The sequence below is a fragment of the Giraffa tippelskirchi genome, chromosome 3 (genome assembly GCF_054371585.1).
Source record: "Giraffa tippelskirchi isolate mGirTip1 chromosome 3, T2T-mGirTip1v1.2.pri, whole genome shotgun sequence".
Lineage (NCBI taxonomy): Eukaryota > Metazoa > Chordata > Mammalia > Artiodactyla > Giraffidae > Giraffa > Giraffa tippelskirchi.
Window position 1 is genome coordinate 156,657,024 of NC_137277.1, and position 25,535 is coordinate 156,682,558.

General features: G+C 37.8%; 1 non-coding gene across 1 annotated transcript; it reads right to left on the reverse strand.

Annotated features, from left to right (window-relative positions):
- Positions 1 to 16,883: 16,883 nt before the first annotated feature.
- Positions 16,884 to 16,954, reverse strand: TRNAG-GCC (transfer RNA glycine (anticodon GCC)). Its single transcript has one exon. It is a non-coding gene; the product is annotated as a tRNA-Gly (tRNA).
- Positions 16,955 to 25,535: the final 8,581 nt, after the last annotated feature.

Below are 25,535 nucleotides of genomic sequence, written 5' to 3' on the forward strand. Positions count from 1 at the left end.
CTCATCTTCTACATACCTTAGTATTTTAAAGAATTTCCTGCTTCTGATGCTGTTTTTCTAAACATATTCTACTGCTACTCAATTTCTCTGGTTGAAATGGTTTTTAAATTGCACTCACAGACCTATTTTCCTCTTTCATACAGTATTTATAGTAGTGATTTTGATAGCTGAAAATAGTACCCTATAAATAATGATGTAAGACTTCAGGCAAATCACTTAACCTCTCTGAACTTCAGTTTCCTCATTTGTAAGATGATGAAATAATAATACTTGCCTCACAGGATTGTTCAAAGATCAAATGCAATAATGCCAGCAAAGTACTCTCAATGAATAAATGTTAGCTCAATTTCTTTCCTTTCCCATTATTTTCCTTACAAGTCCTAGGATAAGGAAATATGGTTAGACTAATGGCAAATTTGAATATAAAGATTCCTGACTGATTAAATAATGTATTTCTCATCTAATTCTCAAAGGAATTTGAAGAAGCTCGATGAACATGAAAGTAAAGTAGTTATTACAAACCTGTTACATTTCCCTCATTTCATCCTGCCTGTTAACACTGTTCTCCCCACTCAATTTCACTCATTCATTCTGGTAATCAGTCATTTATTCCTGGAAGAAATATTGATTGCATACCTACTCTTTGCCAGACATTGTCTTGCAAGCTGGTCTACTCTACATATAAATTTCTTCTATTGTTCACTTGTTCTTTTTTCCTCCCTTCCTCCTTATGGTAGTCAGCTGTTCTTTTTAACCTTTCATTCGCTTATCAACCATCTGTAGCCTAACTTCTCATTTTTTTGTTACTGTCTCCAAATGACCCAACAGAAGTGCTTTCCTTTTTTCTCTTTGTTGCCTCTCTTTTGAATTTTATAATATTGACCTCTTCTTCCTATTGAAAAATCTTTGGTGGTTTTTTGATAGGCATTCTCCTTATCCTTGATTCTCATACTGTATCTTCTCTGACTCTATCATACATCTTCTTTGCGTTATCTATTCCTTAAATATTGTTGGCTTATAGGGTTAAATTCTAAATAGGTTCTTCTTTCCTGTCTACTGCTTTGCTATGATTTTTGTTCACCATTTATATTTTAATGACACTAAATATAAATGCCCAAACTAGAACTATATTTCAAGATTCAGAGTCATATATGTTATTGCTGACTAAACATCTCAAGCACCCCAAGATGAAAATAACTAAAAGTTCATTTATTTCCCTCCGCAAACACATGTTCCAGTAACATTCTCTATATCTCTACCTAGTCATGGTGCTTGGAACCATCCTATAAAATGTTTTTGAATCCTCCTTATCTCTGAATTTCCATGTCCAGTCAATCACTAAGTCTTCTCATCTTGCCTCCCAAATAAGTCTCCACTTCATGCTGATGATCTCCAACCCAGTTTGGATAATTATACTTCATTGCATAAACAACTGCAACAGTATCCCAACTCTTTCCCATCCCTCAAGGTCACAAGCTCAAATATATCTTTTTCACCCAATTCAGAATGATGCTTAGCATCTAAATTATAATGTGGGCATGCCATCTTTTGCTTAAAACTTTTAAGTGCCTTTAGTTGTCTATATCAGAAATTTTCAGGATGTTTCTCTAAAATCCTTAAGGTTCCTTGGAAGATACACAAGGTCCATGTGGTGGTGGTGGGGGGGTGTCTTTGTAGGGGAATCTGGGTCGGCAGAGATGTCCAGTTCTGCCTCCTCACTATATGCCTACCCTGTCCTTTTCATAACCAGAATAAATCTACTTTTATATATTTGATATACTGCAGTTCCTCATAGCTTCATTTGAGGTACAAGAATGAAGGAGATGAAAGAAAGGAAGGAAACTGGGTGCTTTTACAAAGTCTGAAAGCTATCAGCCTACATAGTATCCAAGGTTGACAAAGCATGGCATGACCTAGCCTCTGACCAGTTCACTAGCCTTGTCTATTAAAGTTCTCTTGCTTTTTAATTTATGCTCCATTACATTCATCTTGCCACTTACTTACTAAAGGAAAGATGGCATTTTTACTGTTCTCCTGCCCTCAGAAGAATATTCCCTTTGAATTAGGCCAGTTCTAATTTTGTTTCTTCTTGAGCTTATGAATCTGCTTTACGCTGCACAGTTGTTTCAGAGAATCAAGCTACTGAATTCTTATCTTTTCAGTTTTTCATGCTCATTTCCAGGAGGTTGGCTTTTTTCCCTTGCTATTCAAAGCCATCCCATCCTTTTCATCAGTATGGCAGGTGGCCCTATAAAACTGAGCAGCTGTGAATCTTTCTGAGAGACTCTTCAGGGATGAGTTGAGAACCATGTTTGACCTGTTTATGTTTGGGGAATTTGTTTTTTTTTTTTTTCAAATTTGCTTTCCAGATTACTTAAAAAGTGAAACACACAACTCTACCCACTAACTAGGCAAGTATTTCTCAGTCAGGAAACTCAGTTGAGTGGGAAGCTGAATCTAAAATTAAGGTGGTTTCCATTTGCTTAAGTGCTATTCTCAGTATAATATTCTTTTTCAAGAAACAGTCATTAATATGCATTTTAAGACTTAATTTAGAAACAGTGTCTGTCATTGATCACCTCTCTGTTTACATCTTAGTAGTCTACTGAGATCTCACTGTTAGACTCTCTTATAAGCTGCTTTCCTTCTCCCTTCCCTCTTTATTAGCCTCAACACCTTCCTCTGAGACCTTTATTAAAAAGATCAAGAGCAGGGGTTTTAGATTTCATAAATATTGCAGCAGTTCCCTGCTCTTTGGAGAGTGGCTTCTTTAGATCGACATGGTTTCCTATGGGGGCAGAGACTATTTTAAAGCCAACAAACCAGAAAGAATAGAACAAAAAACTATCTTCAATAAACACACAACCACATTAGTGTGGGGGCCAAATAAATAAGTGTCATCACATAAGGGATACTCAGTTCTTTTTAAAACCTAGGAATTTTCTGCAAAATTATGAAGCTGAACACATCAGAGTTTCTGTCCTGGCACAACTTCTGATGACTGGGATAATTTTGTTAAAAAGCTAAAGGGGGTTCTGTTAACCTTTTAAAAAATTGATTGCTACCAACAGAAAAGTCTCTGGTGAGAAAATATTCCATTGTGCTGAAGTCAGTGTTTTGGAAAGACTTTTTTTTTTTTAGTTTGCTCAGCCTCAAATATGGTGTACATATTCTGGGATGTGTCTCTGGGTGCATGCTGGGAGTGTGAGGAAGGGAGTTGGGAATAAGAAGGCATGTGGTAATTGGCTGGAAATGCTGCTATATTGGTACATTATAATTTGTATGTATGATTTGTAATTGGAGCTATTCAGCTAATTTTCAGTGCATTATAGAGCTTAAAAACTGAAATTTAGGAAGCAGGAAGCTTGATCAAACCATGTTGAGGTCTGGATTACTGTCTTACAAGTACCTGAAATAAATTACTTATATTTTCAGTTTTTAAGATGATGGTTTAATCCAAGGCTTAAAATGTGGGGTTGGTGAGTGAGATGGAACACAGAGAAATGTCTATGGTCCTACCTCTCACCTTATGCTGTGGAACCCTAAATTTGCAGTGCATGGTTTGTTCTTGCTCTAGTGTTGGGGGAAAAATAAAAAATGGCAAAGCAAGATCCAAAATATTACTTCCATTTTTGCCTACCCTCCTGAACCCCTAAGGAAAATAAGCAGAATATTCTTGGTGTCATCACCCCTAAAAGGGTGTCCTTGTATCATCCTCCTAACTTGCCTTCAGGAGGATAAGACCCCTGATTTCCAGTTCGTTCAATGCTTGTTGCAGTTTAGACTAACTAGAATTATCTACTCAGTTTTGAGGGGCTTCCCAGCTTGCTCAGTGGTAAAAGAACCCACCTGCCAAAGCAGGAGATGTGAGTTCAGTCCCTGGGTGGGGAAGATTCCCTGGAGATGGAAATGGCAACTCACTCCAGGATTATTTCCTGGGAAATCTCATGGACAGAAGAGCCTGGCAGGCTATAGTCCATTAGGTTGCAGAGAGTCAGACACGACTCAGCAACTGAGCATGCACACACTCAGCATGGAAAACTGGAAGATGCTCAGACTCACCAATTAAATCAGGCATTAGGTGAAAGGTCTCTGCAACATTTAAAAGCTCTTAATGTGATTCTAGTGTGCAGCCACTGTTGAGAACCATGGTCATAATGTTTTATAGATGCTAAGCCAGGCATTTTTCTTCGTTACACTCCTTTTATCAGTGACCATATCTTTTCTGGTTTTTCCATTGGCTTTTGAATGAAGTCTAAATTCTGCCCAGTCTTCAAGCATGTTCATTATCTCATGATTTGGTAACATTCTACAACTCACATTATCTGCTCCCAGCATGCAGATCTCATTACTGACAATTCACCATGCTTATTTCAGCCCATTTGCTCTAACTCTTGTCATTTTCTTTATCTGCATAAATAGCTCTCTCCTGTCTACTTCACATCATGAAACCCCTTCCAACATCAGTTATACCTCTTCTGTGTCCCTCTGCTAAATTCTCACTTGAGTTTTGCTCTACAACCCAATTTCAAACTGCCTTTTGGAATGGGGTGTTCATGGAATCTTTTTTAAGGAAAAGACTTATTGAGTGTCTACCATGTTTTCTGGTATCAGATTGTTTCTGTTCTTCAAGAAAGGCTATGCTTATGTTGGTGACAAACAAACTGAAATTCTCGGTAGCTTAATAAGTGAGAGTTTATTTCTCACACGTGAAAACCTTGTTATAGATCTTCCATGTGGTGACTCAGTGATGTAAGTGCTGCCATTTCATTGCTCTACCATTATAAGTCAAAGCCTCCACTTTCACCAAAAGAGAAACACTAGGGGTGTCAAATTCCACTTCTTACGTGATTTGGTCTGGATGTGGAAACCAAGGTACGGGTAGGGAGCAGGTGGGATGAATTGACAGATTGGGATTGACATATATACACCATTTATACTATGTATAAAATAAATGATTAATGAGAATCTACTGTATAGCTCAGGGAACTCAGTGCTCTGTGGTGACCTAAATGGGAAGGAAATCCAAAAGAGAGGAGATATAGATATATACACATATAGCTGATTCACTTTGTTGTACAGCAGAGACTAACATAACATTGTAAAACAACTATACTCCAATAAAAATTAATTAAAAAAATAAGCAGATTACACATAGGCTGTTTTGGTAACTTTTTAAAATGTTTGTTCAATATTTGATTTGTCAAATTCTGATTGTAGTTAGAATAAGATTACTAAAATTAAGTTGTGCTAAACTGAAGGGTCTGAAACTAGAAAAAAATTTAATTCTAAGAATTTCAAAAAGTCATATTTTAAATTTTAAAAATCTGTTATCCATGAAATAAAATATAGTCATTTATAGGATATATTTTAAAAAGAGAGATAGCCATCCAAATATACGGGAAAGAGAATTCCAGACCGTAGGAACAGCCAGTGCTAGCATGGACTCTCAGCATAGCAAAGGTCAGTATGACTGGAGGGGAAGTAATGTAGCTGAAAAGAGATTATAAAGGTAGTCTGGGACAGGGTGACAAATGATGGAGGGCTTGGTGTGACTTTGTCATTTTCCCACCTATTTACAGACAAAGCAGGTAAACCATAAAAATGAACGTGACAATGTGATAACAATTATGAAACACTCAAGGAGAGGAAAGCATTTAAAATATTGAATATTTTTTAAAAATTCTACCTTTTGCATTGTAAACTACAATAGGTTTAGTCTGATAGGAAAAGCTTTAGCATGTTTAGCTGGTTAGGAAAAACCCTAACTGTAAGGACTACACTGTCCATCAAGTGTTAGAACATTCGACTTCATCTCTGTTCTAACTTATAAACATCTCTTGTGAAACGAGGCTACATAGTCATTACAATTATATTTTAGATGCTAATAATCACTATTCACTTTAAAAAAATGTTTTCTAAAACAACTCTGTGCTGCTATTTAAAAAAAAAATTCTGCTGCACTTTAAAATATGTTTCCTCATAGTACTCAATGGAAATGAAGAACAGCTGGTCAACATCTTGCATATCATAATATATCATGTATGTAATAATTACTAACTTGCTTGGAGAATAGTCTCTTTTCCCAGATAAAATATACTATTTCTTTAATCTACTCTCATAAGTCCTCTTTCATATCACTTCCATTCTCTGGGATTACAATTGCTCTCTGAATTTAATATTTTTTACCTGATTAATACTTAGTTTTTTATAATTTATGCCAAATCTTATTACAAATCACTTTCATAAAGAGTGATCAATTTTCTGTATAACTCATACTAAAATTGCTGGCTATGGAGGAGAGAAAACTTTGAACATGTTTCCAGTTGACAAAGTGTTACAATAGACTCCTATAGGTTATTTCATTACATTAACATAGGAAAAGACACATGAAATGTGTAGGTTATTCTTTGCTGTGTTATTAATTCACAAGCAGAAAAATTCACAAATGTAACACAAAATATAAAAGCCTATGCTTCCCAAGGTGCACTATAAATTCAGTTCAGTTCAGTTCAGTTGCTCAGTCTTGTCCGACTCTTTGCGACCCAGTGAACTGCAGCACTCCAGGCCTCCCTGTCCATCCGGAGTCCACCCAAACCCATGTCCATTGAGTCGGTGATGCCATCCAACCATCTCATCCTCTGTCATCCCCTTCTCCTCCTGCCTTCAATCTTTCCCAGCATCAGGGTCTTTTCAAATGAGTCAGCTCTTTGCATCAGGTAGCCAAAGTATTGGAGTTTCAGCTTCAACAGCAGTCCTACCATACCAGTGAACACCCAGGACTGATCTCCTTTAGGATGGACTGGTTGGATCTCCTTACAGTCCAAGGGACTCTCAAGAGTCTTCTCCAATCCCACAGTTCAAAAACATCAGTTCTTTGGTGCTCAGCTTTCTTTATAGTCCAACTCTCACATCCATACATGACTACTGGAAAAGCCATAGCGTTGACTAGACGGACCTTTGTTGGCAAAGTAATGTCTCTGCTTTTTAATATGCTGTCTAGGTTGGTCAAAACTTTCTTTCCAAGGAGTAAGCGTCTTTTAATCGCATGGCTGTAGTCACCATCTGCAGTGATTTTGGAGCCCAGAAAAATAAAGTCAGCCACTGTTTCCACTGTTTCCCCATCTATTTCCCATGAAGCGACGGAACCAGATGCCATGATCTTAGTTTTCTGAATGTTGAGCTTTAAGCCAACTTTTTCGTTCTCCTCTTTCACTTTCATCAAGAGGCTCTTTAGTTCTTCTTCACTTTCTGCCATAAGGGTGGTGTCATCTGCATATCTGAAGTTATTGATATTTCTCCCAGCAATCTTGATTCCAGCTTGTGCTTCTTCCAGCCCAGCATTTCCCATGATGTACTCTGCATATATGTTTAGTAAGCAGGGCGACGATATACAGCCTTGACGTACTCCTTTTCCTATTTGGAACCAGTCTGTTGTTCCATGAGCAGTTCTAACTGTTGCTTCCTGACATGCTACAGGTTTCTCAAGAGGCAGGTCAGGTGGTCTGGTATTCCCATCTCTTTAAGAATTTTCCACAGTTTATTGTGATCCACAGAGTCAAAGGCTTTGGCATAGTCAATAAAGCAGAAATAGATGTTTTTCTGGAACTCTCTTGCTTTTTCAATGATCCAGCAGATGTTGGCAATTTGATCTCTGGTTCCTCTGCCTTTCCTAAAACCAGCTTGAACATCTGGAAGTTCACGATTCATGTATTGCTGAATCCTGGATTGGAGAATATTGAGCATTATTTTACTAGCATGTGAGATGAGTGCAATTGTGTGGTATTTTGAGCATTCTTTGACATTGCGTTTCTTTGGGATTGGAATGAAAACTGACCTTTCCAGTCCTGTGGCCTCTGCTGAGCTTTCCAAATTTGCTGGCATATCGAGTGCAGCACTTTCACAGCATCATCTTTCAGGATTCGAAATAGCTCAACTGGAATTTCATCGCCTCCACTAGCTTTGCTTGTAGTGATGCTTCCTAAGGCCCACTTGACTTCACATTCCAGGATGTCTGGCTCTAGGTGAGTGATAACACCATCATGATTATCTGGGTCATGATGATCTTTTTTGTACAATTCTGCTGTGTATTCTTGCCACCTCTTCTTAATATCTTCTGCTTCTGTTAGGTCCCTACCATTTCTGTCCTTTATTGAGCCCATCTTTGCATGAAATGTTCCCTTGCTGTCTCAATTTTCTTGAAGAGGTCTCTAGTCTCTCCCATTCTATTGTTTTCCTCTATTTCTTTGCATTGATCACTGAGGAAGGCTTTCTTATCTTTCCTTGCTATTCTTTCTAACTCTGCATTCAGATGGGAATATCTTTTCTTTTCTCCTTTGCTTTTCGCTTCCCTTCTTTTCACAGCTATTTGTAAGCCCTCCTCAGACAGCCATTTTGATTTTTTGCATTTCTTTTTCTTGGAGATGGTCTTTATTCCTGTCTCCTGTACAATGTCACGGACCTCAGTCCATAGTTCATCAGGCATTCTGTCTATCAGATCTAGTCCCTTAAATCTATTTCTCACTTCCACTGTATAATCATAAGGGATTTGATTTAGGTCATACCTGAAAGGTCTAGTGGTTTTCTCCACTTTCTTCAATTTAAGTCTGAATTTGGCAATAAGGAGTTCATGATCTGAGCCATAGTCAAAGTACACCCGAGAGGAGCTACTCCACATCCAAGGTCAGGGGCTGCAGCCGAAAGGAGCTACCCCACGTCCAAGTTAAGGAGCAGCGACTGCACTTTGCTGGAGTAGCCGTGAAGGGATACCCCACGTCCAAGGTAAGAGAAACCCAAGTAAGATGGTAGGCACTGAGAGAGGGCATCAGAGGGCAGTAAGACTGAAACCACAATCCCAGACAACTAGCCAATCTGATCACGTGGACCACAGCCTTGTCTAACTCAATGAAACACAGCCATGCCATGTGGGGCCACCCAAGTTGGATGGGTCATGGTGGAGAGGTCTGACAGAATGTGGTTCACTGGAGAAGGGAATGGAAAACCATTTCAGTATTCTTGCCTTGAGAACCCCATGAACAGTATGAAAAGGCAAAAAGATAGGACACTGAAAGATGAACTCCCCAGGTTGGTAGGTGCCCAAAATGCTACTGGAGATCAGTGGAGAAGTAAGTCCAGAAAGAATGAAGGGATGGAGCCAAAGCAAAAAGAGCACCCAGTTTTGGATGGGACTAGTGATAGAAGCAAGTTTCAATGCTGTAAAGAGCAATATTGCATAGGAACCTGGAATGTTAGGTCCATGAATCAAGGCAAATTGGAATTGATCAAACAGAAGATGGCAAGAGTGAACATCGACATTCTAGGAAACGGTGAATTAAGATGGACTGGAATGGGTGAATTTAACTGAGATGACCATTATATCTACTACAGTGGGCAGGAATCCCTTAGAAGAAATGGAGTAGCCATCATTGTCAACAAAAGAGTCCGAAATGCTGTACTTGGATGCAATCTCAAAAACGACAGAATGATCTCTGTTCGTTTCCAAGGCAAACCATTCAATATCACGGCAATCAAAGTCTATGCCCCGACCAATAATGCTGAAGAAGCTGAAGTTGAACAGTTCAGTGAAGACCTACAAGACCTTTTAGAAGTAACACACCCAGAAAGATGTCCTTTTCAGTATAGGGAACTGGAATGTAAAATTAGGAAGTCAAGAATCACCTGGAGTAATAGGCCAATTTGGCCTTGGAGTACAGAATGCAGCAGGGCAAAGGCTAATAGAGTCCTGCCAAGAGAATGCACTGGTCGTAGCAAACACCCTGTTCCAACAATACAAGAAAAGACTCTCTATAAATTCATCAGTCTCTAATCTTTAGGGCAAAGAAGGTGTACCATTTTATTAGTGTCTGTGACTCTAAATACAGAGCTTTGTGGTAAACTAATTAGGGATACTTGGCTCAAGCACAAATATGCTTTGTTCTCCAAATCACCAGTGACTTCCAACCCAAAAAGCTCAGAGCACATAACTGAAGAGGGGAGGAAATGGTTAAATCAGCTTTCATGCTGAGCCTGGTTCTCTTATTGTCAGGAAACAGAAGAACAGAGAATGAAGCATCCATGCCCATCTAGGGGAAAATTCCTGGCTTAGTTAACTGTCTGCCACATTGCCATTTGGAGACAGGGAGAAAGAAAAGCTTTCTTATGAGATGATAGATCTGGAATTATGCAAATCCAGACTTGGCTGTGATTTTTCTCTCTCTACTGCAGCTATATATAGGAATGAGTTTTTATTTTATCTGAGATTTTATTTTCTCCTATTTTGTAATAAGTAATAGAAGCAAAACACATTGAGGAATAAAATCTAAAGTTAATGATACTGTTTTTGGTTTGGAGTTCCCCTGCCCAACTCAATCCCTATATTTCCTAGTTATATAAACTGTGTGTGTATATATAAATACACACACACACACATAGATATACCATTATATAGAATAATATATATCTTTTTATCTACCTATGATCTATAATTTTCTTCTTTTTGCTTAATTCATTACAATCTGAAATACTGTTCATTACAACCAAGAATGAAGACTAGAGTCTATTCCTCATGGGAAGGGTGGTCGGAGATTTTGCTTCTACCTCCATTCTTTTATTTTTTAGTGCTTTCTGTAGGTTTATTGAGCCAATAGCTAAGACTCTGAAGGTTCAAAGATGTACTATTTTCACTGGGAGATGTTAACAGATTTCCAGAAAAATCTTATTCCAGCATCTATGAAGTTTGATATTCTGTTTGCAAATACTCTTATATAACTATGAACTAGGTTCACCCAAAGAATGGTTTGAGGACTGGTAAGACTGAAACGTGGCTGAAGTTAATTTTACTTTATTCTTACCACCATTTTATCTAGTGAAGTATGCCAAATTGTACAGGAGACAGGGATCAAGACAATCCCCATGGAAAAGAAATGCAAAAAAGCAAAAATGGCTGTCTGAGGAGGCCTTACAGATAGCTGGGAAGAGAAGGGAAGTGAAAAGCAAAGGAGAAAAGGAAAGATATTCCCATCTCAATGCAGAGTTCCAAAGAATAGCAAGGAGAGATAAGAAAGCCTTCCTCAATGATCAATGCAAAGAAACAGAGGAAAACAACAGATTGGGAAAGACTAGAGATCTCTTCCAGAAAATTAGAGTTACCAAAGGAACATTTCATGCAAAGATAGGCTCGATAAAGGACAGAAATGGTAGGGACCTAACAGAAGCAGAAGATATTAAGAAGAGGTGGCAAGAATACACAGCAGAACTGTACAAAAAAGATCTTCACGACCCAGATAATCACGATGGTGTGATCACTCACCTAGAGCCAGACATCCTGGAATGTGAAGTCAAGTGGGCCTTAGAAAGCATCACTCCGAACAAAGCTAGTGGAGGTGATGGAATTCCAGTTGAGCTATTTCAAATCCTGAAAGAGATACTGTGAAAGTGCTGCACTCGATATGCCAGCAAATTTGGAAAACTCAGCAGTGGCCACAGGACTGGAAAAGGTCAGTTTTCATTCCAATCCCAAAGAAAGGCAATGTCAAAGAATGCTCAAACTACCGCACAAATTCACTCATCTCACATGCTACTAAAGTAATGCTCAAAATTCTCCAAGCCAGGCTTCAGCAATATGTGAACTGTGAACTTCCAGATGTTCAAGCTGGTTTTAGAAAAGGCAGAGGAACCAGAGATGAAATTGCCAATATCCGCTGGATCATCGAAAAAGCAAGAGAGTTCCAGAAAAACATCTATTTCTGCTTTATTGACTATGCCAAAGCCTTTGACTGTGTGGATCACAATAAACTGTGGAAAATTCTGAAAGAGATGGGCATACCAGGCCATCTGACCTGTCTTTTGAGAAACCTGCATGCAGGTCAGGAAGCAACAGTTAGAACTGGACATGGAACAACAGACTGGTTCCAAATAGGAAAAGGAGTACATCAAGGCTGTATATCGTCACCCTGCTTACTAAACACATATGCAGAGTACATCATGAGAAACGCTAGGCTGGAAGAAACACAAACTGGAATCAAGATTTCTGGGAGAAATATCAATAACTTCAGATATGCAGATGACACCACCCTTATGGCAGAAAGTGAAGAAGAACTAAAGAGCCTCTTGATGGAAGTGAAAGAGGAGAGTGAAAAAATTGGCTTAAAGCTCAACATTCAGAAAACTAAGATCATGGCATCTGGTCCCATCACTTCATGGGAAATTGATGGGGAAACAGTGGAAACAATGTCAGACTTTATTTTTTGGGCTCCAAAATCACTGCTGATGGTGATTGCAGCCATGAAATTAAAAGACGCTTACTCCTTGGAAGGAAGGTTATGACCAACCTTGATAGCATATTTAAAAGCAGAGACATTACTTTTACAACAAAAGTCCATCTAGTCAAGGCTATGGTTTTTCCAGTGGTCATGTATGGATGTCAGAGTTGGATGGTGAAGAAAGCTGAGTGCCACAGAATTGATGCTTTTGAACTGTGGTGTTGGAGAAGACTCTTGAGAGTCCCTTGGACTGCAAGGAGATCCAATCAATCCATCCTAAAGGAGAACAGTCCTGGGTGTTCATTGGAAGGACTGATGTTGAAGCTGAAACTCCAATACTTTGGCCACCTCATGCGAGGAGTTGACTCATTGGAAAAGACCCTGGTGCTGGGTAGGATTGGGGGCAGGAGGTGAAGGGGACGACAGAGGATGAGATGGTTGGATGACATCACTGACTCGATGGACATGGGTTTGTGTAGACTCTGGGAGTTGGTGATGGACAGAGAGGCCTGGCGTGCTGCAATTCATGGGGTCGCAAAGAGTCGGACACGACTGAGCGACTGAACTGAACTGAATACACGTACAGGTAGTAAGATGCAACTCCCCCTCATTTCTTGATCCTCATGGTAGCTTTTAATGAAGTGAGAAATTTGCCAGAACAGAGAACAACACCATAGATTTACTGTCTTTATTTAAGTTTAGGTTATGGTGAAAATGTGTTAACTCTCAATACTTTACCTCATTACCTTATAAAGAATATATTGTTGCATCAGTTATATTTAGCCATATTATTTCTTTCTGTGTCATTGAGTATACTTCAGGTTTCAGTGTAGCTAGTCAGACCATAGCCATAATCTACTGAATGATGATAAAGAAGCAAATCGTTCAGATGTTGTTCCTTAATGTTTGAGTTAGTGTCTGGTAATAACTAATTTTAACTAAAAGTGCATCACATGTTACATTAAATATTCACTCACCATTTTATTTCTCATATCAAACTATGGCCACTTATGTTGTTTTATATAAGAATCAGTATATGGTGTACTATGTTAAAAAAAAAAAAAAGCTACAAATTAAAGGTTGCGAATTCTCTTTCCATGATTAATTTCCAAAAGGGAGATTAAAATCCAAACCATAACATTTCTTTTCTCTTATTGTTAAAGTATATTAACTTCCAAAATGAAATCTCTCTACTTTGAAGAAATTATAATTCAGATATCATTTCTTCCTTATTTTCTTGTGTTTATTCTCAACCAGAGAAATCCTGCACAAGTTATTGATGGCTCTCTTGTTTCTACCAGCAAATGTAGCCGAGTCATTTCTCTGGAAAAGGTAGAGTACATGAGAACCCCCAAAGTTATATTAATCCAATCTCACATCTCTAATTTTCCAAAGAAATATGTGTCAATAGGAAAATATCATAGCACAACTATAATACAACTCACAATTGTAACACTTAGAAAAATGCTATAATTTCTTGGTAATCATAACATTTTATAATCTAAACACTAATTCTCTTATCCAATGCAAAAAAATATGTTTCAAGAACCCATGTCACATAATTGAAGTCAACAATCTTGTCTCCTACCATTCACCAAAGTAGGAAATTTATTGTTCAGGAGACATGGATGGGTGTTTTGAGGAATGATGTTAAATACAGAAAATTGGCATAGGAAGAAGCTCTTGGTTTCAGCTTTGGCACATGTATCAATTCATGGCAGTTTTGCAGGATCCCTCATTAGTGGAATTAAGTCCACCTTTAACACTACGCTGCTTGGTGTGTAATGTTGTTTAGTTGCTAAATTGTGTCCAACTCTTTGTGACCCTAAGGATTGTAGCCCACAAGGCTCCTATGTCCATGGGAATTCCCAGCAAGAATACTGGAGTGGATTGCCATTTCCTTCTCTGGGGATTTTATAACCCAAGGATCAAACCTGAGTATCCAGCATTGCAGGCAGAGTCTTTATGTCTGAGCCACGAGGGAAATTTCTTGATGTATTGATGTATAATAACTAGTATCTTAAATTGAATTTTCCTCTCACTTTCCTTATTCCATTGCTACCATTCATTTTACTTATTCATATGCTATGATCATCTAATATATTACTATTTTTTCTTTAAATAAACTCTACTTCAGATAAACTAAGAATAAGAAAAATAAGATCTTTTGCATTTATTGAGTTGCCAAAAAGTTCATTTGAGTTTTTCTGTAGCATCTTATGGAAAAATCCAAATGAAATTTTTGGCCAGCCCAATACTTATTCCTTCTCTCACATGCTTTTTTTGGTATATTTCTGAGTTTCTGACCTATTTTTCTTCTTGAAGAACTTTGCATACCACTTCTTTAAGGGTATTTGGCTGGCAATGAATTCTTTTATTTTTGTTTGAGAAAATGTTTATTTCTTCATCCCTTTTTAAGGATAATTTTACTAGGTATAGAATGCTTGGTTGGTGGCATTTTGTGTTTTTAACACTTTAAATAGTTCACTCTTCTCTCTTCTTTCTTGCATGGTTTCTGATGAGAAGTCCACAGTAATTCTTATCCTTGTTCCTATATAGCTAAGGCATTTTTTTTACCTTTGGATTCTTTCAGGATTTATTCTTTGTCTTTGGTTTTCTGAAGTTTGAATTTGAAATGTCTAGGTTTAGTTTTCACTTAATCTATCCTATTTGATGTTTTTGGAACTTCCTGAACTTTTGGTTTGGTGTCTGTATTAGCTTTAGAAAGCTCTCATGCAAATAATTCTCTCTCTTCTCCTTTCTTATAATCCAGTTACATGTATGTCCATACATTCTGCACATTTTCCATAGCAGACTTGGATTTCATTTTATTTTCCATTCTTTTTCTTTTGTTCATTTCAGCTTTAGGTCTCTAGTGATAGATCTTCAAACTCAATATTTCTTTTCTTAGTTGTGTCCAGTCTATAAATGAGCGCATCAAAGGTACTCTTCATTTCTGTTATAGTGCTTTTGATCTCTAGTATTTCCTTTTGATTGTTTCTTAGAACTTTCATCTCTCTGCTTCCATTGCCCATCTGTTGCTGCATGTTGTTTACTTCTTCCACTGAAGCCCTTAGCCCTCATCACAATTATATAAAATACTCTGATACTTCCAACACCTGTGTTGCATCTGAATCTAATTCTCATATTTGCTCTGTTTCTTCAGACAAAAGTAGAAACTGCCTTTTTTAATATCTTGTAATTATTTGTTGAAAACCAGAAATATTGTATGGGATAATAAGAACTGAAGTAAAAGGGCTTAAGTGGAAAGCTTTATGTTAATCTCCTAGGAGCTGAGTTTTAAAAAATGTTTTCTGTAGCTATAGGTGTCAGCTTCTAGTGTCCTTTTTTTGTTTTCTCTTTTGACTTTGGGTTTCCTTAAATACACCTCCTCTATGAGAGTATCTGTTTCACAGTTCTTTTAGGTGTAATCTATTGTTGTTATGCTCAAACCCTGGGTGGTTAGGAGTAGGGGAGGGCAAACATCCTCTGATCTTATAAATGTGGTGTACTTGCATTTTTGGGCTATAGTCTTTAATTGTTTCTAGTGATAAAGATTTCCCCTCCCCCTCTTAAATGAGACCAAAAGGTCAGAGACACTGGAATGGGAGAAATTCTCTTCTCATAGTTAGAATAAAGCTGTGGTATAATCTTTTATTTCTGGAGATTAGGCCTATGGTATGGAGAATCCTCTGGGCTTATTTCACAGTAAGCCACCTGAGACATTCTAGAATCTATTTTGCTTTAGTTTCAAGTTGCTCTAATAAACACTTTGGACACAGGCAAACAGTGAAGTACTTAAAAGGAAAGGTGAATGGTATAAACAGAGAAAAATGAGAGCAGGTAGGACAGGGCTGGTCATTTAAATGGGTCATTAAGGGAAGACACAATTTGACTATATCACTCCCTGGAGGGTTTCTTGATGTGGGTTTATGAACTCTGGGAGAAGGGCCAAGTTGGATCTAATTATATTTAGTTTAACATTACAATTTACATGCCTAACCTTCCTCAGTTTTTTCCTTTCTCTCTTTGCTTTTTTTAAAAAATTTTGAAGTGAACCCATGTTTATTCTTTGAACTTTTCTACTATATGCTTGCTAAATGCATTAATCAGCCATCATTTCCCTATTTTCCTGAAAAATTGAGATGAGAATCTATTCACCCATCTGCTTTTAAAGAAAAAGATGATAAAACTGTATTATATACTTGAAATTTACTAAGAGTTAGATATTAAGAATTCTCACCAAAAAAAGAAATGGTAATCACATGATGTAATGAAAGTGTTAAATAACATTTCATGGCAATTTTGAAATATATAAATGTATAAATCACCACATTGTACATCTTAAGCTTACCCAATGTTATGTGCTATAATTATATCTTGGTAAAGCTGGAAGTGTGAGTGAGTGTGAAGTCACTCAGTCGAGTCCGACTCTTTGTGACCCCATGGACTATAGCCCACCAGGCTCCTCTGTCCATGGAATTTTTTAGGCAAGAGTACTGGAGTGGGTTTGCCATTTCCTTCTCCAGGGGATCTTCCCGACCCAGGAATTGAACCTGGGTCTCCCGCATTTCAGGCAGACGCTTTACCATCTGAGCCACTATGGAAGCCCAAACATCGTGTTGCATTGGCCGGGAATCTAACCCGGGCCTCCTGCATGGCAGGTGAGAATTCTGCCACTGAACCACCAATGCTCTCCTTTACCAGCTGAGCCACAAGGGAAGCCCAAAGCTGGAAAGAAAACAAAATAATTCCCTAAAAAAGAGGGAAAAACCACAACAAAAAACATGTTGGAAAAGCTACAACCCACCATTATATCTGCTTGTTTGTTTGCCTTTGTGTTTTAGGTGACTGACTTTCCTTTAAATACAATCCAGAAAATCTGATAATAATATAATTTGGGCTGAATATAATATAATATAATTATATATTAAATATATATTATGGTGGCTCAGACAGTAAAGAATCTGCATGTAATGTGGGAGACGTGGGTTTGATTCCTAGGTTGGGAAGATCCCCCAGAGAAGGAAATGGCAACCCACTTCAGTAAACTTGCCTGGAGAAGTCCATGTAGCCTGGTGGGCTACAGTCCATGGGGTTGTAAAGACTTGGACATGACTGAACGACTAACAATATAACCTTTTGTTGAGCAAAAAATTCTGTTTCTATTTATTATTGGAGTATTTCTCCTCTTTTTGCTTTCTCCCCCAATGAATGCTTGTTTTGCCTTTTTTTTTTTTTTCTGTACTGAAGATGGTAATAGAGAGGATCTTTGCCTTTCAATGTTGCTTTTTAAAGTGGTATGTATATGCTTTTTTTACATATAGTACTCTACTTTAGTTGTGCTTAATCTTTTTTTGAGGGGGTGTCACAGATTCCTATGAGGAAACGGTGAAAACTGAGGAATCTTTTTACAGAAAAATGCACAAACACATACATTTTGCACATACAGTAATTTCAAGAGATTTACAAATTTCCTAAAGGTAAAATAAAAGTTTCTGAACTTCAGGTTAAAAACACTTGGCATGTTCACATCTCACAGGTGGCTTTTGTCACATGATGCACAACTAGCTTGTGTTCTGCAAGAAATGTTGTGTACAATGTTTGGCCCACTGTGTATCAGAGGAATATTTCTTTCTGATTCAACAGTCTTTTAAACCTTATGTGACAATGTTTTTTACCTATGGACTTTATCAGGAAGATAATAGAATTTGTTGAGAACTGGTCCCCCTATGTGCAAGAAAAATACTGCATTAACTTATCATATTTATCTATGTAAAGAATTACAAAAAATATCTAAGTAGCCTACTATTTCCCTTTTCTCAGGAACAAATCATAACCCTTAATCAATGTGACTAAATAAATGGCTTTGCTATAATTGGGATCCTTTGTTCTCCTTTGATGTGATCTTATTTCACTGGGAGGTCTGAGTTTTGCATCACACACTTACTACCAGATCTTAGATTTTGCTTGTGAATTTTCACAAAATACAGACTTTGACAACTGAAAATTGATTTTTACAGAAGGCTTTGTTTCCCTCTAACAGGCTCTACAATATCTTGACCATAGCAGGGCAGGGGTGAGGCTCTATATCTTTTTAACTTGAGTTCACAGAGTTGTTGTCTGTGCTCTTAAATAATCATTTAGATATAGAACATGGCCTTTAGGCAAAGCATCACTGTCAGGAGAAGTGGGCCTCTATCTGCCTGTGTTAAAATGATTAAGAAGCAGCAGTTCCATTGCAATAGACAAACACTGATAGTGTTTTTATAGGTCCTCAGGGGCTAGGATTGATCTTGCTAAAGGTTCATGGTTTGTTTTCTCTGAATGTGTATATACATATATATTTCTAGTACATGTAATATGCAAATTTGTTTGTAGTATTCTTGCCTGGAAGATCCCATGGATAGAGGAGCCTGGCGTCAGACATGACTTAGCAACTAAACAACAGCATGTAATTTGCATATATGTTTGTAGTTTGTGAGTATGAATGTAGTCAGTGTTCTGGTTAGTTCTCTTAAGTTTATGCAAATTATACTGTGCTATGAAAAGTGATTTGATGAAGACAACCACAATTTATTAAAGGGATGATGATATGCATGTGATTGGCATGAACTAATTAAACTGAAATGTCTCAGGCTGTTGTTTCCCAGGCAGTTATTTAATGGTGTAACAGAAATGTCATAATGCTGCTTGAATGTGGGATAGGTTTTCATCAGTGAAAAGAAGGAATAATGTTAAGCTCCCTTTATATATAATAATCTTTATAATCATGCTGATTGTAAAATTTCTCTATACCAAGAAGATATAGTGATTTCATAGTGCTGATAATTCAGGATTTGGAATTAAAATACAAAAGCTAAAAACTGGGAGATGAGTCCCAGGTTTACCACTTATTTCCTGTGACGCTGTTATTACTCTCAATAGGCTCCTGTAAGGAGGGAGAACATGTGGCTGCAAATTAACTGATCTAGTGCAGTTGGTAGTTCTCATGTAGGGCTACCACCTAGGATGGAGCTCTTGGGTGTGGTCTAAACCTCCCTCTGTTAATGTTTCAGACTAAGCATCTTCATTTTTTTGTCTGTTTCTAAGAAAAGACTAACAACAACCACTTCTGTTCTCTTTGGAGTCTTATTTGCTACAGCTCTTTCCCCAGTGACTAGAATAGCCTACTATTTCAGTAACTACTTTCTTTGCTTGGCTTCTTAATTAAAGCAGTTTCCTGCTTAGCAAGGCATATTTTACCTTGAGCCTTAATTCCTTCCCTGTTCTCTGAAATGGATCCAGTACCCAAAGATCTTTATCAGGATAGGTGCTGATGAACCATGAGATATCCAAAGGATTCAGTGGTTGTACTTATAACCATGAATTGACACTTGCATACATTTTCTCCTCCATTTTTAATAAACTGTTATCTATGTTATCCAGTATGTTATCTATATTATCCAGTATGTTGATGGCTTTTAGCAAAGCCCTCCAAGGAGATATCCCTAGAATAGGATGATGTGGCAATTTTCTTAATTATATATCAGTTACTGGCTAAATTTTCCAAGTAATTTTGCTTCAAAGGTGGTACTAAGACTAAACCTCCTTTTAAAAGCACAGGTATTACTATCCTCTGTGGGGTGTGTCTGTCCAAACTTAGTGAAAGTGTTAGCCACTCAGTCATGTCTGACTCTTTGTGACCTCACGGATTGTAGCCCACCAGGCCCTCTGTCCACGGAATTCTCCAAGCAAGAATACTGGAGTGGGTTGCCATTTCCTACTCTAGGGGATCTTCCTGACCCAGGAATTGAACCCAGGTCTCCTGTTTTGTGGGTAGTTTCTTTACCATCTGATCCACCAGGGAAGCTCAAAATATGAAGTGGCTAGGAAAGACCAAGATATTTCTGACTCTCATGGCATTTACTTTGGGGTCAGAAGATTCTTTGAATTGTTCTAGTAGGACATGGGCTTCTGTGTTTATTTTTCGGGTGTCTACCTTTGTTCTGATATTTCCCCAAGTACTTTTCTTAAAACATCACCACCATGTTCAGTTTGTTATCAATGTCAGCTTGAAAAATAACTCTTTTAACAACTCAGTGATTTTCCAAATTCCAGTTACTAAATTTCATGTGATTTTTCTTTTCTTTGTACCATGGAATAGAAACCATTTTTTTCTTATGATATAATTGTGCTATATTTTTCTACCAAAGTTTCATTTTATTTTATTATTTCTAAAGGAAGTTTAAACATTGTTTCAAGAAATTCAATATTTAGTACATCTCTATAAAGGGCACCATCCTGGGATTTTATTCAATACTCCGTTCAGTATCTGGATCTTTCTTGGGTTCTGCTTTCTTATATATTAACTAATTAATTCTCTTAAACTTTCAAAGAGAATACTCCCCTGTCCCTTATTTCATAGATAAATAAATTGAGGAACAGAGAAGAGCAGTAGTCTCCAGATTGACTAGTCTAAATATTTAAAATAGAGATCCACACCCAAGACTACTGATTTGAAAGCCTTTGTTCTTTCTGCTAGACAACACTAAACTCATAAAAGTGACATTTGTGTTGCCAGGACTAAAGTCTATGGGGTCTCATAGGAAATGATTGACTTTGAACATGTTCTTCCATTGAACTCTACCTCTCCTATCACTGTTACTGAGTCCTAGGAGAATGCCTTTGATATGCCCAGACACCTAACAATATGGTTTCTAAATGATAGTAATGTTAAAAATAACATTTTTTAGCAGTGACATTCCAGGAACTAATCTATAGTACAATAGCAGTCTCTTCAGATTGATGCTTTCTCTGCTGTGAAGAGAAGTACAGGCTTTAATATATCATGATGTCTCTTTTATTCATTTCTCTCAACCTTTGGTTTAGTGCTTGTAAATTACCTGTAGCAGATTTGCGAGTGGTGCTTTACTTAGTCATCAAATTGGGTAGCATGATCTAGGAGCCTGCTGAAAGGTTTTATGTAAGTTTTACATGCTGCAGAGTTCTGGTTGTGGATGTCTTTATGTGTATATAAACCTTATAACCTGGCAGCCTCATAACACTGAGATTGCAGAGACAGAGCTAATTCATACTTCGTGGGCTATCTGTTACCAAAGTTCTATTTCATATAACTACACATTTTGGCTGGCATATTTCTTAACTATAAGGAGTTTTGAAGACATGTGATAACAGATTTAAAATAACTGGTGTGTTAGTCAGGGTCTCCAGAGAAGCAAAACCAATGACAGATAGATATCAAGCAGTTGATCAATAGATAGACAAATAGATAAGTGATTGACTTTAAGGACATGGCTTATATGCTTGTGAAGGCTGGGAAGTCCAAACTCTGTTGGCAAGCACACTGGCTGGAGACCCAGGGAAGAGATGATGCTGTAGTCTCCAGCCCCAAAGCAGTATGAAGCAGAAACTTTCTTACTTTGGGGGACTTCATCGTTTTTTTCTTAGGACCTGCAACTGATCCGATGAGGCCCACTCACATTATGGAGGATAACCTGCTTTCCTTGAAGTACACTGATTTAAATGCTACTCACATTGAAACGTTTTCTTCACAGAAAAGGGTAGACTGGTGTCTTTGGTGGCTCAGCAGTAAAGAATCTGCCTGACAGTTCAGGAGACACAAGCTCAATACCTGGGCTGGGAAGATCCCCTGGAGAAGGAAAGAGCAACCCACTCCAGTATTCTTGCCTGGGAAATTCCATGGACAGAGGAGCCTGGTGGGCTACAGTCCACGGGCTTTTAAGAGTTGGACACGAGTTAGTGACAAAAGTACCACCCTTGCCTGGCCAAGTAGACACCTATAATTAAGCATTGCAACTGGATTCTAACTTCTTATGTTGAAAAATACAAATATGACAAAATATCATTTGTCTGAAAAATCAGTGTCACTTAATTCTAAAGATATTTAAAAAAATGACATAAAGTGAAAGTCCCTCAGTTGTGTCTGACTCTTTGCAACCCCGTGGACTATACAGTCCATGGAATTCTCCAGGCCAGATTACTGGAATAGGTAGCCATTCCCTTCTCCAGGAGATCTTCCCAACCCAGGGATCGAACCCAGGTCTCCCATGTTGCAGGCAGATTCTTTACCAGCTGAGCCCCCAGGGAAGCCCTTTGACCTCTGATAATTTCAAAGGCTTCTGTGAGGCACACACAAGTTAATATGATTTACTACAAAATTAGTCTTTTGTGTTTGGAAATTAAATCTTTTCACAGTGGTAAAAATCTACTTAAATTCTTTGGGGTTAGTGATCCTACAACAGAATTAAGACTTTTTCTTAACTTTTACTATTACTATAACTAATTATATTAAAGTTTAAAACTTGATTGGCATTCTTCCACAATGATAAAAAAGACAAATAGTCTTTGTTAATGATTGCTTAATATTTATAACATTTCTGGGAAACTTACCCTGAATTTTCGTTTAAAATGTTCACACTTACAGGTTATTTTAATGAAGTCACCATCATCTTTTGTGTTTAGAACAATGCTGCTGCTAAGTCGCTTCAGTCGTGTCCGACTCTGTGCGACCCCATAGACGGCAGCCCACCAGGCTCCGCCATTCCTGGGATTCTCCAGGCAAGAATACTGGAGTGGGTTGCCATTTCCTTCTCCAGTGCCTGAAAGGGAAAAGTGAAAGTGAAGTCGCTCAGTCGTGTCCGACTCTTCGCGACCCCAAGGACTGCAGCCTACCAGGCTCCTCCGTCCATGGGATTTTCCAGGCAAGAGTACTGGAGTGGGGTGCCATTGCCTTCATTATATTTTTGAATCTTCAATTTATATTTCATTGTCTTTTGGTTAGTAGGCAATATTAGCTCCTTAGCTCCCTTAGAGTAAGAATTGAACTATTAACAATATATCTTAACATGTACAAGTATATTCTATTGAATAATTTTAAAACCTGTTCTTATTGTTTCTGTTTCAATGCTTCTAATATTTAACCTGTTTTAATGAAATCAGTAGAGCAGATCCTGGAGAAAAGAAGCCTATGTTATCACCCTGTGACTATTGATTCTGTTATGTCAGAATGAGCTAAGACAGGCGAAGTTATACTACACACAAAACAACTACAAAATCTCAGTGGCTTTGTAAACCAAGAGTTTATTTCTTGCTCATCTACATTCCCAGTATGAGTCAGTATGGGAACTCTGCTGATCGTTAGTTGTTCAGTAACCCAAGCTAATTGAGACTCAATTTACATGCATATGCATGATCACTATGCCAGGAGAAAGAACACAGAGTGAGTTGTACATGCTACTTCTTTTTTTTTTTTTTTTTATGCTACTTCTTAAAACTTCTACCCAGAGGTGACCCACACCATTTCTGATCATGTTTTATTAACCAACACAAGTTACATGGCATGTACCTACCTGCAAAGTAGGTAGTGTTGTTCAGTTGCTAAGTTGTGTCCAATTCTTTACGACCCCATGGACTGCAGCACACCAGTCTTCCCTGTCCTGTACTGTCTTCTGGAGTTTGCTTAAACTCATGTCCATTGAGTTGATGATGCCATCCAACCATCTCATCCTCTGTCACTCCCTTGTCCTTCTGTCTTCACTCTTTCCAAAGTAGGCGAGAAAAGTATAATTATTGCATGAACTTGGAAGGAGGGGGACTGAAATATTTGTGACCAGTCTTGTGACCATAGTCAGACACTCTTTCAGCTGTGATTCTGTATCAGGAATGATTTCAGCTTTCTGTGGCTAAGATAAGCTGATAAAGACATTATTAAATCACATAATTTGAGTAAGTAGGTAGGCAGTCTCTGAGTTGGCATGGGAGCTCAAGATTGCTGTAAAGAACCAGCCTTTCATATTTCTGTTCTACTAACTGAGTATAATAGGTTTCTGTCCTTAGCCTGACCACTTTTGTTTTCAGGAAGACTTCTACTACTATAAATAATATCACATTCTCACATATCTGCTTCCAAATCTTAAAGGCGGGGGAACATATTTTTTTTCCTTGTTCTCTGTGTCTTTTTGGTCAGGAGGAAAATCTTCCCTAGAAGAAACAAACCAGCTTTCCTATCGGACTTTCCCTTATTTTTCATTAATCAGGACCGTGTTACCTAGCAACTCTTAGCTACAAGGAAAGTTAGAAAAGGGAGTATCTGAAAGGGAGCAAAGAATAGCTTGAGCTGATTAGAGGATCTTCATGGTTTTGCCATCTTTCTTCCTCTGGAGCTGGTCATGTTGTCCTTTTAACAAACTTTGGCTCTTATATTAAGAAAGAAGAGGAAATGACTATGGAGAGAATGTAAGATTTCACAGAAAAAAAACATGGAGGCAGCAGTAGTTCCTTGAGAGACTGGTAGTATTTCAGTGACAAAAAGGGCATTTTAGGTAGAATACTCTAAAGGCAAATAGACAGGAAAATGATAAATGCTGGACGGTGAGGTTATGATTAAATAATGTTGAGTCATGAATATCACACAAGAGCTTGGACTCTTTTGGGAGCCTTATAACTTGGGGGCCCTGCGATGTGAAGACAATTACTCTAGACGTGGCCAATCTTGAGTTAATCTGAGTTCTACCATTTATTAGCTGTGAAATGTTGAGCAAATTCTCTGGGTTCTCTATATCTCCATTTCCTCATCTATGATAAAGGGGAGTAATCAATGGTACCTACCTGTATTAGGTAGGGTATGCTAAACTTCTGTAATAAATAGATGCAAAAATGTAATGACTAAAATAAAATAGAGGGGTTTTTTTTTTGGTTTTTTTTTTTTGGTAGTTGTTGTTGATACAACAAGGTAGTGGACAGGCATTCTGTTCCATGTAGTCATTCAAGGTCCTGGGTTGAAAGCAGCTTTGCCATCTTCAACATATGCTTTCCACAGTCTCAGTGATAGTTCTCCTGAAAAGCTCATTAGGCTGTAGAGAGCTTTGCATGGTACAGATATAATGCATATTAAGTACTTTGCATCATGTCTGAAACAGAGTAAACAGTCAGTAAACATTCAGTTCAGTTCAGTTGCTCAGTCGTGTCCAACTCTTTGCTACCTCATGGACTGCAGCACACCAGGCTCCCCTGTCCATCACCAACTCCCAGAGCTTACTCCAACTCATAAATAAACATTGATGGCTATTAATGTTAGTCATAATTTTGGCTTAGAAACCAAAGGGTTCAAAGAAGAATTGAAAGCCATGTTAGTCTTATTAAACAATAAAATAATGTTTTATATATTAACTTATTTTGAAGAAGAAATGAAACAGCTGAAATTAAAATTATTTTGTCAAACATATATATAGGATAGTTCTGCAAAACGATGGT